General features: G+C 39.5%; 1 protein-coding gene across 47 annotated transcripts in view; it reads right to left on the bottom strand.

Moving 5' to 3' along the window:
• Positions 1–18,842, bottom strand: part of LOC103480676 (protein tyrosine phosphatase receptor type D) — a 455,017-nt gene that overhangs the window by 332,880 nt on the left and 103,295 nt on the right. The gene's annotated exons all lie outside the window — the stretch shown is intronic.

The raw sequence follows: 18,842 nt of genomic DNA, 5'->3' as shown, positions 1-18,842 counted from the left end.
AAACATAGCAAATCATACTTTTAGTTTACTATAAACATGTCATTGTTCATTCAGTTGCATTTTCAATACGTCCAAAATGTGAGGGTTTTTTTTGTTGTTGCTAATGATTGATTTTGTTGGGCTCTGACCAGCCGAGAGAAATTTGACCACAATAACAAAATTCTCTTTAGCAAAGACTGGAAATCCATCACAAAATTTCTGATTGTTGAATTCTAAATTTATTCTATTGACCTTTTACAGCACTGGCCTCTTTTCGGTTCATTTTCTCCCAAAAGCACAACACTGCTTTCTTGTAAATGCACAATAAAGCAAACCAAAATGAAATGGGATAAATTAAGTAGAACAAGATGTACAGTGAGGGAAATGGCTAACTGGTGAGCTAATATACTACCATCGGTGTTGCTTACTGTGCACTCTGGTTGTGTTCCTAAGCAGAATTTGGAGGTAATGTGATTTATTACCAGTGATGTCTATCTCGCTGCATTCATTTACATTTTTGGTGCGCACGGTACAAATCCCCAGGTGGATCAGGGACAAGAAAATGTGATTACAATATCCGTTTTGCATGTAGGAACAAATCTATTTTCAGACAGAAAGGAGGTGGGGGGAGAGATCGGGGTTGGGTCTCACGGATACTCATTACCATTCTGTCTGACACACATTCACACTGTTGTGCGGCTGTTGTTGCTAAACAGAGAGCTCAGCTGAGGACCTTGAAGCTTCATGCAGGGAAAATTGGGCCCAGGGGAGGAGGGTAGCAGGGACTGATGTCAAACTTCAAGAGCCACTAGAAGCACCTGGGGTTTCAATGACATTAGCATTTGGATTGTTTGGTAGAACAGCATCCAAAGGGAAAGGTCCAACTTTATAAAAATGGAAAGGAGATAATCAGGAGGAGGTACCATTTTTTTTAAAAGCAATACCTGGTGCCACAAACCTGACTCAGGTCAACAGCATTCATATGTAGAAGGCAGAATAACTACCATGCCCATAGCCCGCTTCACACTCCTATTGCTCTAATCACATTGTCTTGTTAATAGAGGGTTTTCCTTCTGCACTCAACTGAGGATTATTGATTTTCCCTGAGTCCTGCGGAGGAAATTTGGACGCCTGGCCTATCAAAACCAATGGAGGAAGCGGGGCCCTAAATGTATTAGACGACTGGGGATGGTGGAGAGAGACTCTAGTGGGAGAAACAAGTTCCTTCAATAAACCCTCTCTGTGAACCAGGAAATAGACAGAGGACTCAGACACCTTTTTTTTTTTTTTCCCCTCCCGCCGCCCGTTCTCCGTTTCCTGTTTTAAGCAGATAAGCTGCTTTCAGCGTCTTAGTTATGCTGGGAAGAACCCACAGCACAGCAGGAAACTTCAAAAACTCCAACCCACCCCAAAAAGAAAGAAAGAAAGCTGAGAAGTCTGTTCTTTGTGCCGTCTTGTCTGAACTGACAAGAAGGATTTGCGGGATGTTTGCAGTGGTCAGTGGTAGTGGTACTGGGGATTACAAAAAGCTTGTGCGATGCGAAAGAGTGGGCAAGTTACTGTTCATGCACAGATTTTTTTAATTCAACCATTAGTTGCTTAGTTCGACCATTAGTTCATGTTTCAGAAACACAGTGCAATTTGTCCTTTAAAACTTTGTTTGAATCCCTTTTAGCTAAGGATGTACAATATCAGGAAAACAATATCAGAGCCAACCCAAGGCATAATTGCCTTCAATTGAAAGATATTTTATTTGTTCTAAAGAGAAAATAAATGTTGCCATAACTCATATCAACCAAACATCTTCAGGGTTGTTGTGGATGGAGATACTGTGGGTAAGAAGAATCTCTGGTATCAGTCAGTTTTTTTTAAGACTGAAGACTCAAGATTGTTGCTGTGTGACAGTTTGATGACTCACGACATAACAGATCAACATCCTGGTCAGAGGTAAAGATATTCCCCATTTCCTGGGTGACACTATTAGGAACAAGCACTGCTAATCCACCTCATTTGCTTTTTCTGTACTTCTCCGTTTTGCTACATGGTTAAAATGTCTGACAAAGATTTTGGATTGTCTGTCAAGCTTCTTGCGTATTATGATCGATGAAATAAATCGTTTTAAATGTCCTCATCTGCTCTGAATCCCTGAGGCTTTATGAACACTTCATTTGGGGTGGTAGTTATGAGCTTTTGAGGCGTTAGTCAGCCACTTTTTTTTTAAACCAGTTATTACTATGGTGAGAAAATAAAAAAAAGAAGCAAAAAAGCAAGAGCAAAAATCCTCCCAGCTACATCACAGAACCATACATAATTGTCCAAAAAAATGATGCCTCATACCAAAAAATTACAAACTACGACAAATCGGAACTAACATAACAAAGCTATTCCAACCTACTGCCTGCCACATGACGTGCAACAGTATCAAACCAAGCCACTGCTTGGGGCCCCCTAACCATAAGGGGCCTCTCATAAATGCACATATTTTAATATAGTCCATAGATCTAAAATGTTTACATTTGTTTATCGAGACAGAGATGTTGTTAAATTTTATTTGAAGATTTCAATATAAATTGATTTAGATATTTTAAAATGGTAAAAAATAGAAATCTAACGTTTAAAAATTTCAAGTTCACGTTTTGAAAAGGCATAGAATAATCTTCAATAATTGATTGTTGTGTTACCTTAGATGCAATCTGATGTTACGAGTTAATTTTTTTGTGTGTTTGAGCTCGGTTTGTTCTCGACTACTCCCCAGCAAACAGTTATCCACAGCTGGTTTTAAGCTAAGCCAATTACACTCGACCTTCTCACCCAGATTCCTCGTGTCTGTTCTTCACAGCAAAAGGTGCCCCACATCAAGTTCTTCTGAAGCCCCAAAACAATCTTGGCCCAGCCCTGAACATGATGCTGTGATAGGTGTACAGTTCACTCACTGTTTAATATCAAGTCAGATTTAATGTTTTCTCCTGTAGATCGGACATGATCGCAACCCACTATATGCATTTGATGATGATTATTGAGACATTTCTTTTAATGATTTACTTTCCAAGGTTTATTTCTTCAAATTTAATGCACCAAGATTAAGACGTCTTTAAACAACTTGTGAAATCCCAGATAATCTAATGGCTTTGCAAGCTTCTCCTTGATTTACCGCCTTTGAGATAAACGAAGGAACACCTGAGGATGCTCTTTTTAAGGCAACAACTCAAATGCACTGCTTCCTCCTATGACATTATCAAAAACTCTGAAGAAATCAGTGAGGTTATTAAGAAGAGAACTGTTCACCCTCATAAGTTTGACTCATTCTCATGTCATTTCCAGAAGCCTAAAGGTTTACATGCAAGTATGGCATTATCATGTGGTCTGATAAAACTAAACTTGACATGTTTGGCCATAATGACCACTGGTACATTTGGAGGGAAAATGGGAAACTTGCAAGCCTGAAAACACCATCCCGACTGCAAAGTACAAGGGGTGACGGCATCATATTGAGGGAGTAATTTCCTGCCAGATGGACTGGAATACTTCACAAAATAGACATCATGAGGACAGAATCATTTGTGGAAATACTGAAAAATCATTTCAAGACATTAGGTAGGAAGTTTAACCTTGGGCACAAGGCACAAACAGTTTTTCCAAATAAAACCTAAGCATACCGCAAAATTACTTACAAAGTGGTTTCGGGTCAAACATGCCAATGTTTAGGGGTGGCCATCACAAAGTCTTGATCTCAGTTCCTTAGAAAATTTACTGCCTGACTCAGTTGCACTAATTCTGTCTGGAGGAGTGGACCAAAATTTTATTTAAAATCAGATTGTAAAAAGAAACAAGGCAGTGTGTGTTTTTATGCAGCGTTTGTAAGTATGTGGTTTCAGCTGTATATCAAGAGTGGCTTTAAAAGTGAGTCCATCTGCTCAAAAATGTACTTGGAAGCAGAGTTTGAACAGAATAAAAGATTTATTGTCACTGTAATTATAAAAAACAGTTAGACATAAGCCCACATATCAGTAAAGTGAAATTACTAAACTTTTGATATATAAAAATGGAATATATAATTTCCCATGTATGACCCTAAAAAGTTAAGCATGGAACAGTGTTCTTTGTGTTTGTCATGTAAATAGCATAACTTGATTTACTCAACGTTTAGTTTACTAAGGACTTCAATTTTATTAATGTAAAAAGGTACAACTATATATATATAAACAATCTGCTTATCTTAGTTGAGTAATCAGAATGCAAATATATACAACAGCAGCTTGTGGAACATAGTTGAAAGTACAGCAAGGCGGTGCTCTTCTAGTCTTAAGAACATATATATACATATATGTATATATATTATTTTTCTAAACAAGCCAGCTTTGGTTAGCTGGGTGACAGCAAGCAGTAACAGGTGGGGGAGGAGAAGCTCTACCTTATGTTACACAGAGCACATAAAAATCTTGTCATTGCAGCATTTTACCTCACATCCCTTTAAACCAAATACCTTATTTTGTTTACAATCAATATTGTAAGACTTCGTAAACTAAAATAGATTTTTTTGTGTGTAAATGTCGCTGTTCAGGTCTTGCGTTTCATTTATTATACAGTGTGCCAAAATTGCCTTTTTACTTATACACGTCTTTTGGCTTAGCAAGGTTGACCTCTATCCAAGAATTTGGATTAAATTTAAGACATCATCTGTCCTTGGTGGGATTTTTTTTAGTGTGAGGTGGTGTATCGTGTGTCCCTCTGATTCTGCAGCTCTTGGACAAGGACATTAGCTTTCTCAAGAGACAGTCGTTTTGACACGACCGGTCTTGACTTGTCTCATTCATCACAGAACAGTCAGCGCACAGCAGCAGCAGCAGGGACACGATTAAGGCAAAAACAGGGGATATGGTAGCTCTGTTGGTCAAAACATACCTATTCTTACCTGACATATAGTCCAAGTCTTCCCAAAACTTATAAATCACATATCCAAATTAATATGTTAATTCCGTGAATCCTCAATGGGGAAAACTGTGTGTATTAACAAAAAAAATAAATAAAAAAACAAATAAGTATTTCATTGTTAATCTTCCTCGTTCCCAGACATGTTCTGGAAGCTCTGCCTAAACCTGATTTACCCTTATTCTCCTTTACCTTATGCTCATACAGACATATAGTCTTTAATGTCTTGGAGATAAAGGACTGAAGGTTAATATTCTGTCAAGGAAATTTGTCTCCAAGATCAATTGAGGGGCGAAAGGGAAAGTGGCATTCGTTTGCATGTGGAGAGAACTGAACACTTACTCTTACCTTTCAATTTATTCAGCATATGTTCATTACTTCATTTTTACATTCATCAGTTTGCTTAACACGGTTTTCATTCTTCAACAACAACATTTATAGGTTGATGCATCGTATTTCAAAGTATCTATTTCAGTAGTTAATTTCTGTTGGTTTTGATAAATATGGCTAGTACGGCCAATGAAAGCTCAAAATACCGGTTTTCAAAAATCAAAGTATTTTATGCACTGCAAAAACACAAAACCTTCCCAAGTATCTCTGTAGCACATTTAAAATAATCCAAAACCAACTTCTGACCAACCTTTCAGCAAGACTGTTTAAAGAATAGTTTTCAGGAATAATTCTTGAATATTGATTCAAAAAAAAAAAAGTATTAGTTTCACCGGCAGATTTATCTCACTTATAGCAACACATTTTTTCTTTGTCATAAGTGAAATAATCTGCCAGTGTAACTAGCAGGTTTCCATAAATATTAGGGAATTGTTGATTTAAATGATTCTCCTCCGTCTTGCTGACTGGTTCCTTGTAAGCTAGTTTTGTCTTATGTTAAGTTTAGTAAGATATTTGCACTAGAAATTACACAAAAAAAATTGTGCTTTTGCAGTGCAAGACCAATAAAATGTTTATGCTGGCTTATTGAAAAGTATGTCCATATACTGTACAGTAAAAATGCTTTGTACTCGGTCAAGGTTCCTTCTGTATGAAGTGATGAGTGACAAGTCCTGGACACATCTCAGTGTGGTTTTGACTATAGCTGCAGTCTGCGCCTGCTGAGTCTTCCTCAAACTCTTGAATGGGCTTCCAACTTCTCGACTGATTTTCATTGAAACATGTCCACATTACCACACTTGGTCCTTCCGCTCAACTTTAACTTTATATGCTTTGAAGCAAGCCAAACATCTAATTTAGCAATGACATTTGTGACTTATCTTCAAAATATAGCAACATCTGCAATTGGTTTCTCCCAGAGTAAATAAAAATGACCATTAGCTTGGGTGGTCTTGTCTAAATTGCCCTCAGGTGTGATGAGTGTTTAGCTGTCCTGCGAGTCCAACCCCAGGACCCTGCACAGGCAAGCGAGTAAATTTTAACCCGAGAGGCGTCAATACAAATGTTAGGACCTAAACTTCCCTGGCACTCATTTTTCTTGTTTATGGAGTGCTTATAAATATTAATTTATGTTGATCGTTGGGGAAAAACAATTGTTTTCTACATGGTTCCCCCATCTTTCTTACGATCTTATGTTTTGCAGCCACACTCACACATGTATCCACAAGGGAGCAGAGAGGGCTGGCTGTCCAAAGTGGCTGCAGGACTGAGTGGTCTCTAATTGGAAATCAAAAGCTGGAAGGCAGCCGTGAAGGAACAGTCCAACCTCAAGAACTCGTCGCTCAATTTAGACCGTGACAAAAAAAAGCCCCCTGCTTCTTGTTTCGCCATTTAACCTATTCACCAGGGTGGAATTGGAACAGCTGTTTTTTTTTTTTTTTACAGCACCACATAATGGGACAGAATGGCTCTTGCTGGCTACGATCCAGCTAGCTGCAGACGAAAAGGCCTCGATGTACAGAGAGAAATGAACAAATGGGTGAAAAAGACATTGGAAAAGAAGAGCTGGTATCACTGATACTGTAAGAGCTCACTCCCTTCTACCTGGGCTGAAAAAAGAAACAATACTTCTTTCTCTTCTGTTGCAGCAAAGATTTCAAGAGGCCCTGTCAGTCTTCTGTGTATCGAGAAAGAAAATACGTTGTCTGATTTGTTTTACGCTCCCTAGTCTTGTTGAGGTGCAAAACGGCCCCTTTTCTTTGTGGCAGTTTGATGAGTGTAGTTAGAGAAGGAAAAAAAAAAAAACTTCATCAGGAGGTTGTCAGAAGCTGTCCAGTTTAAAGCCTGCTCAGGCATGACAGTGAGGGAACGAGGAATGCTTATGTTAGCTCTGGAGCAGATGTTCCGTTTCTGCTATAGCTGTCTGCTGTCTGAAAGCCCAAATGCTGCACTGCACTCTGTCCTTTTATTTTCCTTCTTTTCAAGTAAGAATGAAACTAGACAGTGACGGGAAGAGTTTTAGTTAATTAGGTTTGGAGGCAAAGGAAAAATATAATCTTACATCTGTTCATTTTTCAGGGAGCTTATAGCCAAAGTCGAATATGCTGCTCCATGCAAAAATATCTGAATCTTTTTCAACACAAAGTGTAATGGTTTTTATTAGTAGTTGTAGTAAGTGAAGTAGAATAAAATCCAATTTTGTTTTAATAATTCTAGAAGTTTCAACAAGTAATCAGCTCATTTGCTCTGATCGTTCCACATAAAATCCAGTACAACCAGCTGCAAACAGGGTTTATCGGTGTGTAATTTAATCTCAGAATAAATCCAGCCATTCTGTGGAGAAGGCAACGATGTCTTTGGAGAACATCAGCAAACAAACAGCTTCATGAAAACCACCTTCACAAAACTGCTCAAGCTAAGTCAAACTTAGTGGAGGATATCTATGCTATCTGTGATAGCACCTATAAAAAGTAGACTATATTACTTAGAGCTTCTTGTATTTAAAAAAAACAAAAACATTTTAAAGACCTACACCACACATTTAGCTTCCATCTTACCTCATCAGTCATATCCATGCTGGGTCAGATCCAAAAAGGAGGCAGGGAGAGCAGAATAAAGCATTAGCCTTGCTACATGCAGTTAGCCAAGCCTTGTTGTGAGGTGTCTTCTGATCAGGTCCGAGCTCTTTCACCTCTAGCTTCTCTTGATAAGTTCTTCTCTCTAACGGTATTGTTTTGAGTGATTTAAAACAATCACTCACAAAATTTTTATTTTTCTCTTGCTCCATTTCGAATTTATGTCCGACCGTCTCAGTTTCGGTAGCTTGACTGTCAATCAGACAAACTTTATGACTGACGGATGTGACGTCAGACTCGACTTCGCCCCCTAGCGGGAGGGCGGTGGTATGCAAATCAAGCTGCATTCAGCTCTGTGAAGAGGAGCTACTGCGCATGTACAATTTTTTACGAGAGTTTGTGGGTGGAGCTACGTCACCAATCAGGCAACGTCGAAACAATTTAACTCATCTTTAACTATAAAATATTTATCTTACACAGCCAAAAATACTATATACATGTATTTCGAAATATTTGTATTATTTCATTTTAAAAATATTTTTTTATGCACATGGTAATGTGGCGAGTGGTAAGGTGTTGCCCTTGCGCCCTCTAATGGTCAATTAATTGGTTGTTTCGGATTTTATTTAGGAATAAAGTAAAGGGAGCTAAATACAAAAGACACTCCATCCTTTCCTGATTTTTTATTATTATTATTATTAAACTATGTATAATTGTCTTTAATATTATGCACCACTTTCTGTTGTCTATCACATAAATTTTTAATAAAGAAAAATTATTTGGAAGTTTGTGGTTATAAATATGACAAAATGTGAATACTTTTGAAAGTCATTGTATTATGATCTCTGTTCCTTTATGATATGGCACCCTCTTGTTTCAGAAGGCAAAAAGACTTTTTAAAATGCAGAAATGGTTTTAGCCTGACGGACCTTGATGACTGATCAGAAGTTGGGAGATTAGAGACCTAGGGGCTCAAGGCTGAGTTCTGACCTTGAGTTCAGCTACGTTCAGGTGGGATAAAGACTTTTTTTGCCTAGAGGACAAACAAAAAAGGATGGAATAGGGATGAAGAGGGAATAGGAAAAGCCTTGATGCTCCTAGCGGCGCCCCGTACGTCTGGCCCTTCGCATTAGCCTCTTGTTAAGACAGGCGGCTACATGTCAGCTGGTCTGATCAAGGGCAGTTTAAAAGAAAAAAAAGAAAAAAAAGCTCAGATTTTCAGCGGTTCCTTTTCTCAGTGGTGTGAACTGGTGAAGTATAAACAGAAAGGCTGTATTGATGTTTGATACTTAACTCTCAACTCGCAAATCAGCTTCCTAAACAGAGGCCTCTCGCCTCTAGAAACCCATTAACGCGGGTCACAAGGACATGCCTGACACCCGAGTGCATTTCCAAATGAAATTCATCAGGTCCGAGATCAGAGTCATTTAGGGCCTCATTGCACAGCAAACATTTACGTCGACTGTCTGAAAGGCTCGTGGAAAGGAGTTCTTTATATCTTCGACTCAAACACATAATTAGACATAATGAGTAAACAACGTGGCTGCAAGATGGGAGCTTGCTTATTGCTTTTTAATTGTGTTTCTCTCTGCGCACGTTCAGTGCGCTCGGGTACCTGTGTTCGCCGGCCCATGTGAGGCCAGGTGCAGTCATTACCACGGGACAGATGGATCAGCAGAAGCGCTGCTCGTTTCCTGTGCAAGGCAACACGGTGGCTGCCATATGTAAACTCATCATTAAAACCGACCTGTGACCCCTCCCGCTTGAGCCAACGTTGTTAATTAAGCATGTCCGGCACCACGTAGGATGTGGCATTTTTGTTTTTGGACGTTTTCAGTTACCAATAGTAACATAAATACATGTGCGTATGTGTGTGTGTGTGTGTGTGTGTGTGTGTGTGTGTGCGTGTGTGTGTGTGTGTGTGGGAAGAGAGAGAGAGGCATGCATCCACTCATGCGGTTTAGAAATGATGTACGTTTATCATACGTGTCATCAGGGCGCATGCATGTGACTCTGGTGTCAGGCGTGTTTAAGTTTAGGGGCTTCTTTTAATATTGCCGATGCAGCTCCTTTGAAAATTCATTAAAGTGCCTCGACCCTTCTGCCATCTGTGCGAGCGAGCTGGAGCAGCCTTGGGAGCAGCTGGGGAGCTCTGGAAGATGAAAATTCTGACACGGCCAGGAGCGTGCGGCCGAGCCCCCGGACAGAACGAAGAGCCGCCGATATCCCGGCTTTGAACTGTCATTTATTTATTCCTAGACCTTAAATGAAAGCAGGATTCAAATTTAGATTCAGAGATAAAGACTGCTGGCGGCGATCACATTCTCCACCGGATCCAATTTAAAAGGCAAATGGCAAGTGTTACATAATTGCGAGGCTGATAAAATAATAAAAAACAAACCCTTAAAGGTTTAATTAAAGAGTCTGCAGATTTGACTAAAATATAATTATTTCCTCTCAATTACTTATTGAATTCTACAGTACATAACTTCGGGAAGTACAAACAGCTGAAATAAGTAGGTTAAAGATTTGAAATAAAATAAAATAAAACAAAAAGACCGTGAAAGTCATTACACAGATGTGGCAAAAGCATTCTGATGTGACAAACAACATTTTTCTAAGAGCCCATCAACAACTCATTCAGAAGATAACAAAATAATACAGAACAACATCCAAAGCACTACTAGCATCAATAGATCAGTGTTCATGATTCAACAATGGGAAAGAAACTGATCTGCCACTTCCGGATTTGGGCTACTTTATAAAACTGAATTGCACAAATTTAGCTTTTTACAAGAAATTCCTGAAGAACACCAGGACATCAGTTTATAACCTTACTCTCTCTTGCATTCACAAAATGTTCACCTCCCATTGGCTGATGAAAACCAACCAATTGGCTGATTTTCCTTACTATCTGACAAGGGAATTCCCTGGTTAAATAACTGAAATTCAATTGAAATGGTGTGCTAAAAAAACCCTCCAATGTGACAGAATTAAAGCAACAAAATTTTGGCACAACCAGTTAAAAGGGCTAGGGAGTGAAGCCTTAGGGTCATTTGTCATTGGATTTTTTTATTTTCTCTACTCTTCGACATCAGATATTAAATGCGTTTGATTATCTGAGACACAAAATCTGCAACGGGGTAAACAGTTCGTAGCACTATCCCCAAAGCGACTGCAGCTGTAATTGCAGCACAAGCTGGATGTGCAAAGAATTGACACATGGTGGCTGGACATAAATGGATGCCACATGTCTCAGATTTTATTTGTAAGAATATCTTCAAAATCATAAAAAAAATATATTCAATTCAACTTCCATTTATGTGTCATTTTGTGTTGGCTTATCACAAAGTGACCACAAAAGAAACCCAACACAAACAGAAACGGTCCATTTCAAGTAGCACCTTACCCACATTTTAAAACCAGATTGTCTAGAATGTGGTCTTTCTTTTATGCATAAACTCAAGATATAAGCATCGAATTAAGTCATCAGAAAAATTGACTATTCCACAGCTATGTACCTGTCACAGCAGAGCGGCACTTAATTAGCACCGCTGCTAGCTTGCTTTCTGAGACCATCCTCAGCTACTGTCATCCTCCTGCCAGTTACCGCGCACAATAAAGTCATATCGCTTGCAGTGTTTATGCCCTGTAATCACTTTCTCCTGCACCTGATCTCCTCTTCATAAACTCCGCACGCCGACATTATTGCTGTTATAGTCGGAAGTATGGAGTTATGTATTATGCATTAACAACCATCTCCCAGAGGGGGATGGCATGCAGACTTTGATGCCAAGATACACACACACACACACGCACACACACGCAGTCGTACAAAAATAAGCACACAGATGTGCATTTCTGTGCTTTGTTGTCTATCTCACCGTCATAATACACTCACACATTCACACACCGGAGCATATGCATCAAAGCATCGGGGCGTAATAGAGACTGGCTGCACTTTGCCGCGTCTCTCCTTCTCTGACACTAATCAACACCTCTTGTGCGATTAAAAATTCCTCTCCATGTCTTTTGATCTGCTAACTATCTCATTTACATGAGTGGCGCTCAGCAAACCGGCCCGGTGTTGAGGAGGTGCGATGAGGTGTGGCTGGGAGAGAGGAAGGGGTGGATTGGAGCGGAGAGGGAAGAGAAAAGAACGCTTAAGAGGCAAGAGGTTCCTTGGGACTGTGTGCAGTAACAAAATCCAGTTGATGGTTGAAAAATGTTCTACCTAAGCTGAATGATTTCAAGCTGTTGGGTAAAAAAATAAAAATTAAAAATAACGACTCTTCTTCCTGCCCTCCCTTCCTCCATTTTCTCCTCTTGGCTGACTTTGTGCTTCACCGTGGGGCTTCCAAAAAGCATGACTGTCTTTGGCAAGAACTCTGAGACTGGATGGCATTGAAACGGGCTGGGATGATGCATCCAGACGATGGTCGGAGCTGGGCAATAACAAGGGGGTGAAGAGAAAGAGAGCGAGATATCCATCGTGTGAGGGAGAAAAGGATGGGGAAGTTGTGGAAACTATTGTAGGTGGTTTCAATCATTTTGATGCCATCTGTTCCACTCCATCTTTCGCACTGACAGTGGATATTTTCCCTGGTGAGACGAGAGGAGTTGGTGTGTGTGAGCGTGTGCTTAGCAGTGAGAGACGGTGAAGGAGGGGGAAGTAAACTGCACACAATATTTATCTTCTATACACCAAACAACCCAGTCACATAACCAGGTGTCTATCTGTATGTGTTAGAGTCACAGTTATTAGTCCTGTTTTTTTGTATGTAGGCATTCACAAGTGATTAACTGTTGTGCATATCTCCATTATCAAGTAACGTTATGGTTAATTTAATACATCAAAACTCTGTACGGTTCCATCACAGTTTGCAGCAGAAATTTTAGCCTTAGCTAGAGAAATTTAGACATTTTCAACCCAACAGTGCTAGCTTTAAGTGTCGTCTAATAACAGGTGATGGTATAGATACTATCATCGTGTGACGAGCTTAAGCAATCTTATACCAGCCCTGATCTAACAATTTGATCCCCTGGGCCGGGTGGGTGACTCTTGATGGCCCGGGAACTTGATGTTTTTATTTGTTTGTTTTTTTGAGTATCCTAGCTGTTCTGAACTCTTTTGGACTGGGATGTAATTTGTTTTTCCAGGTATTTGTTGGACCCACATTTCCAGTGTTGTGGTCACTGCCTCCCAGGCTCCTTCAAGCTCTTCCTGGAGCCCATGGTATTTCTCCAGTTTGTCCGATTCCTTTTTCCTGATGTTTCCATCATTAGGGGTTGGCTACATCAATCACAACAGACATTGGTGGGGATAGTGGTTGGCAGTCGGTGTGTTGCTGGTTCAATTCCTGCTCTGTCTGCCTCTGTTGTTGCGTCGTTGGGCAGGAAAACCCCGATTCCTCTAGTGCTCTTACCTGGCAAATCATTAAGAGGATTTTAAACCGCCCTGCGACAGACTGGCGACCTGTCCAGGGTGTACCCTGCCTCTCGCCCGAAACGTTGGCTGGAGATGGGCACCAGCACCCCTCCCGACCCCACTGAGGGAAAAAGGGTGCAAGAAAATGGATGGATGGATTTTAAACCTCTGATATATGAAAATGTTAACCATTTTGAAACTGTTTTTATAAACCTACAGTTATATATTCCATTCTGTTTAATGAACTTATCAAAGATGCAAAAATAGTGTTAGATTACAATCAAGCGGTTGCTTCTGTTTTTTGCACTGAGCCTGTTATCAGGTTATACCAATGTCAAGCTATACCACAGTTTGAAGAGGCCTTAGTTTCAAAGCCATTAAAAGTATCTGTCATGCAGTTCCTGCAGCTTAAGGTCTTTTTAATGAGAATCCAGAGACAAGTGTGAGTTTAGAAGTTCCAGATTACTAGAGCTTAACCCCCCACCCCCAACACAGATAGTCATGGGTTGGAGACTAGAGAAGCGCCACCTATCATTCCTGTTAAGGTGACGCTGTTTTGAAACGACGATTAGCATGTTAGCATGTCTGCAAAGCAGGAGAAAGCTCAACAAATCCAGCAAGTATTGATATGCTCCAAGTGTAAAATAGATCCTTAAAACCACTAGGAAATGTTATTTTTAACATTTCTACAACATATTTTACTATGATCACCATGTTGCCGTCACCACAGCCAAAACATGTATTTCTTGTGTGGTAAATAAAAGCCATTTGACACGAGCATCTCAAAGAGTCTGTGTCTGCTCCGCAGAAAACAAATGGAAGGACAATTTAGGAGAAGATGCTGTATTTCACTCTAAATGAGGCGGGGCCCATCTGATCGTCAGATGATGCAGTTTCTAGGCTCATCTAGTGTGGGCTTTAAAAGAGCTGACAGATAATTTGACATTCAAACTTCTCCACACTCACTCACAGAACATAATGCACCGGTGTCATCTCTTTTTGTGGTATATAATGGTGCCGTCTTCCTCTGGGCGTTTAACGGTATTTCCTCTGTGCCTAAACATGCATGAAGTTATTACAGAGCTCCCCTCCTCCTGAGCTCTGATGTTCTGTTTCTCATTTGGTCTTTCACCTGGATCATTTTTGCTGCTCTATGCATTAGTTTTTCAATGAGCTCACTCCATTCCCCTTCTTCGCAGTGTCCTCTCTCCTTCCTCATTACCTGCTTTTCCGGTGTTGTCTTTTACCTTCCCACAATACATCTCTTTTTCTTTTTTTTCTTTTTTTTTCCGTTTCTGGATGAAAGCTCCTGCCAAGAACCCCTTCTTTATGTCACCTTGGTTGTTTCTATAAAAATCCAAGTCCTTAAGATAAAAGGCTCACTGAAAATAATACCCACATTAAAGTTTCCTATTTCACAGCGTTTCAGCTCTAAAGGGGGTCAGTGAATCTGCATGATGTGGCGCACTGAATATGAAGACAGACGCGCCATAGTGTTTTTTCAGCATGTTTGCTCAGTAAACGCAGTGTTATTGGATCTACATGCCTGCGACTGCGACTCAGGCAGGAAGCCAATTGTGGCTTTCGGTGCACCACAAAAATGAAATTTGTAGGATAATGGAATAAATTTCAGGGGACTTTAAGCTAACCAATGATTCCCCGATAAATAAACCTTTTAAATATTTAATATGCCCTTTAGCTAGGACCCAATGTGTATATTATATCAGCTAATTCTTAATCTTATGTTTGATTTGTTATTTATTTTTTGGTAATACCACAATGACAAAAGCTGCTCTTGATGACAGGTGCAAGACTGACTGATGGCATGTAAAAAAACAAACGAAAAACAGACCAATGAGCAATATTAAAGTGAATCAATGCTTTTGACATTCATATTTACCCTCATTCTTTATAGAATACACTATGCAAAGCTTTGAAGATATTCGTCAGAGATTTTCATCCATATTAACACCTAAGCATCCTGTAGTTGCTGCAGCTTTGTTGGATCAGATGAATACACTATGGACATAAAGGGCTCCATGTTGTCAGCAACAATCCTCAGCAGGCTCTGGTGTTTAAAAAAAATTCTTAGATGATACTGAAAGGACCAAAGTGTGCAATGAAAACATTCCTCACACCAATATGCCACCAGCTGGAAAAAGTGGAAGCAAGGCAGAATAGATTGACGAAGCCTAATTTTGAGAGTATGATCCAACTGTTGGAGGCAAATTTGAGTCATAACACCTGTTAACGTCCTATTTTAGAAGGTTTGTGTTAATCGTAGCTTCAGTTTGTAATGAGTGGACAGGAGTGGTCTTCTGCTGCTGTAGCTCATCTGCATTAAGGCCCGTCGTGCACCTTCAGTTTTGTTTTCAGTACATCTCGACTCTTATTAGAGGTTATTTGACATTTCCCTTTAACCTTAATAAAGCATTTAAGTCTTTTGACCCTCTTGATGGTTCCCCTCTTTTACGGAGCAGTCTCTTTAGACGTTGGGGATGGTTTTGCTCTCTTTGCAGATAGAATAATTTATTTATTTATTTTTATTTAAATGAGGTAATTGATTTTAATTTTTCCTTTTAGATTATATTTTTCTTCTGAATGGGAAAACATGACTATATATTTTGATAACTGCTATGTTTTAATTTTTTCATGACGACACTTTTTTTTTTTTCTCTTTGGTTTTATTGACAGAAGCAATTATCACCTCGTGGGAGAGCAGAAACCCACGGGGAAGCTAAATTATTGCATAAATGCTTGGGAAGATTACAAACATCCAAAAGCACTGATAAAAGCACATTTGTATCCTAATAAGCCCAATATCTTTAGTACACAATCTGCTTCAGTGAATAAATAAATTCTAGTTGTTTATTTTCCAGAAGAAAAACAACAAAGCCCTTTAATCTGCTGCTGCGATATTCATGAAATTGGAAAAGTGATGAAAATGTACTCGCTGGGATCATAAGTATCAGAGTAAAATTGTATTGGGATTCCTTCCTCCTCGACAATACGGTGACTTACTCTTATGCGAGCTGTAATCACCTCGACTATGGCTGCTATTAGCAAAGCAGTGCATCAGGTATGGCCTTTACTGCTGTGTGTAAAAATCAGACTAGACATCGTTAACGGTTGCAGTCCTCCGACCTCCGATGTGCTGCATTTTCCGTAATCACAAAGGCAAACAATAAGCCTGCCTAAAGCTTGGCAGTAGTCTGCAGGGACCGAATCCCACCTAATAGTCTAATTAAAGCCATTGATTGCTTATATAAGCACACATCGGTAGTGGACATTCCCTGCTTACAATCACCCACAGGAGTAGTAATTAGCACAAATCCTGAGGTACGGTAAACCCAGTCGCTGCTTCTCCCACCTCATTAGCTGGGCAGTGGTATGGTTTTGTTTATTGATGCCGTTTCCCCCCCCCCCATTGACCTTTTCAAGAGATTCCTGTTGTGCTCCATGCACTGTAGCTCTCCTGCTACTGTTATTATCGCTCCAGAGCATCTGTGTTCAATCACTGTTTATATCTCTGTACTTTTTTTTTTTACCTCCCCCCCTCCCCAAACAGCCACAATGCTTCAGATGATTTCAAAAGATTAGCCTGGATGCTCTGATGAATGCCTTTGAGAGCCGTCTGAGTCTGATGGCCTCCAGTGACGTCCTTTGTCAAGATCACTAGAGGTTAGACATTTTACCTCCCCAGGTTTTCTTTGGCGTGGTTTTGTATCCCGCTGTTTGTGAGTTTTTATTTTTCAGAAAGAAACGAAGAGAAACAGAAGACTGACTGTTGACAGCATCTCTTCCGGGGTAATATGCTGTCCGTCTGAGCATTCGTATCAGACAGTCAGTTTTATCAATTATCAAGGAGCAGAGATACATTATGTATAACTTTTTTTTTTTTTTAGGTATTCCAACATCTGTTGCTATTGTCATTGTTATTGCGTGCCAAAACGATTTTCTGTGAAATCCAAGCACGATTGAACTGATTCTCAGACCAATAAAAGAACTGTTAGCACGGACTAGTTTCAATTTCTCTTTACAAACCTTGTCACAACACAAACCTTGACATAGTTGACTGAACTTCTTGAAGGAGCTGAGGTCCATGAGTGTTTGCAGAAAAATGCCACATATCTTTTATAAGTCTGCTGCTGAGAGTGTCATCTCTCGTGGCATCATCTGTAGGGATAGCAGCATCATAACCAAGAATTTAAAAAAGGTTAAACAACCTCATACAGAAGGCTGGTTCTGTTGTGGGGGATACATCTAGAGATTATGGTACACAGAAGGATTCTTCAAAAAGTCAAGAAAAATGCAGACATCCTTGAATAAATGTCTTTGTGAGACATTTATTCAGCAAAAGTGTCTTCGGTCGGAGGCTTCGACAGAGCCGTTGTATTCCAGACCGCTACAAGAGATTCCTTCCCACACACAGCGATTAGCATCTACTACGTCTTGAAGGACCTCGGAGTGTGAGTTACAACAACATTCGATTTGTCTTTGGAAACGAAAAAGTATTTATGAATCAAATTCAACATGTTTTTGAAACTTTTGTGTAAATTCCATTATAATATAGCTGCATTTATTACTAAAGGATGTCATATAATCAGACTCTGATGAGGGACCCTGCCAACTTGAGAATAAATAAGATAGTTTGTATTTACTTCATAGAGTTTAAATGTGATTGGACTGAATAACTTGTTCACATTTTTTATGTAAACACAATGTCTTTTGGGGAAGTTCGTGAGACAGCATACGTAATAAATTGGCACCATAGAAATGAACTGAACTAAATCGATTTTTTTTAACACACTCCCCTGTGTGTTCACTCTCTCTCTCACTAGCTGTTCATAAGTAATCACATATTGTTTATTTTGATTCACCTACGTGGTTGTATTTTGCTGTATGTTTTTGTAAGAGCAAACACCAGCGGAAAAAAAAGAACAGATTTATTTGCATAATGCAACAAAATTGATTTTTCCCTATTCTGAATTTATCTCTGAAAATAAGAAAAGCACGGATTAGACCTCTGTTAAAAAATAATAAAACCGGCAAGAAAAGAATGCGTCTCTTGATTAAATGTGGCGACAAAGGTCAACCGGATTATGGCGATGTCATCGAGGTTGACTGCAGGTCACTGCTGTTTTTTTTGTTTTTTTTTTGCAAGATCGAGCATACAATTACTGATAAAGCTTCCGGATTTAATATAACTGGAAAACGTCACTAAAGACATCAGCACTGACAAAAACTCTTCGTCGAGCGGTAAAGCGCAACAAGAGCTTACTTCAATTTTGATTCGTGACCACTGAAGTAGTTATGTGAATAACAGACCTAAAGTACGTGTCCACAAAAAAAAAACAAAAAAACTCACTTTTCATCTCTGTTCTGGCAATAAAGGCTCCAAAATACAAAACATGCAAAACATCCGTGGCAGATTTAGTCACACCTTCACTTCAATACATTTCACGGAATAATCATTTGGCAGATCCAATTCAGCTCACCTGGCCCAAAAAGAGGCTGCACGCTGAATAAAGAGTGATTTTATT

Source organism: Poecilia reticulata, chromosome 18, assembly GCF_904066995.2.
Source record: "Poecilia reticulata chromosome 18, P_reticulata-male-v2, whole genome shotgun sequence".
Lineage (NCBI taxonomy): Eukaryota > Metazoa > Chordata > Actinopteri > Cyprinodontiformes > Poeciliidae > Poecilia > Poecilia reticulata.
The sequence above is the reverse complement of the archived record's forward strand: the minus strand, read 5'-3'. Positions and strand labels throughout refer to the sequence as shown.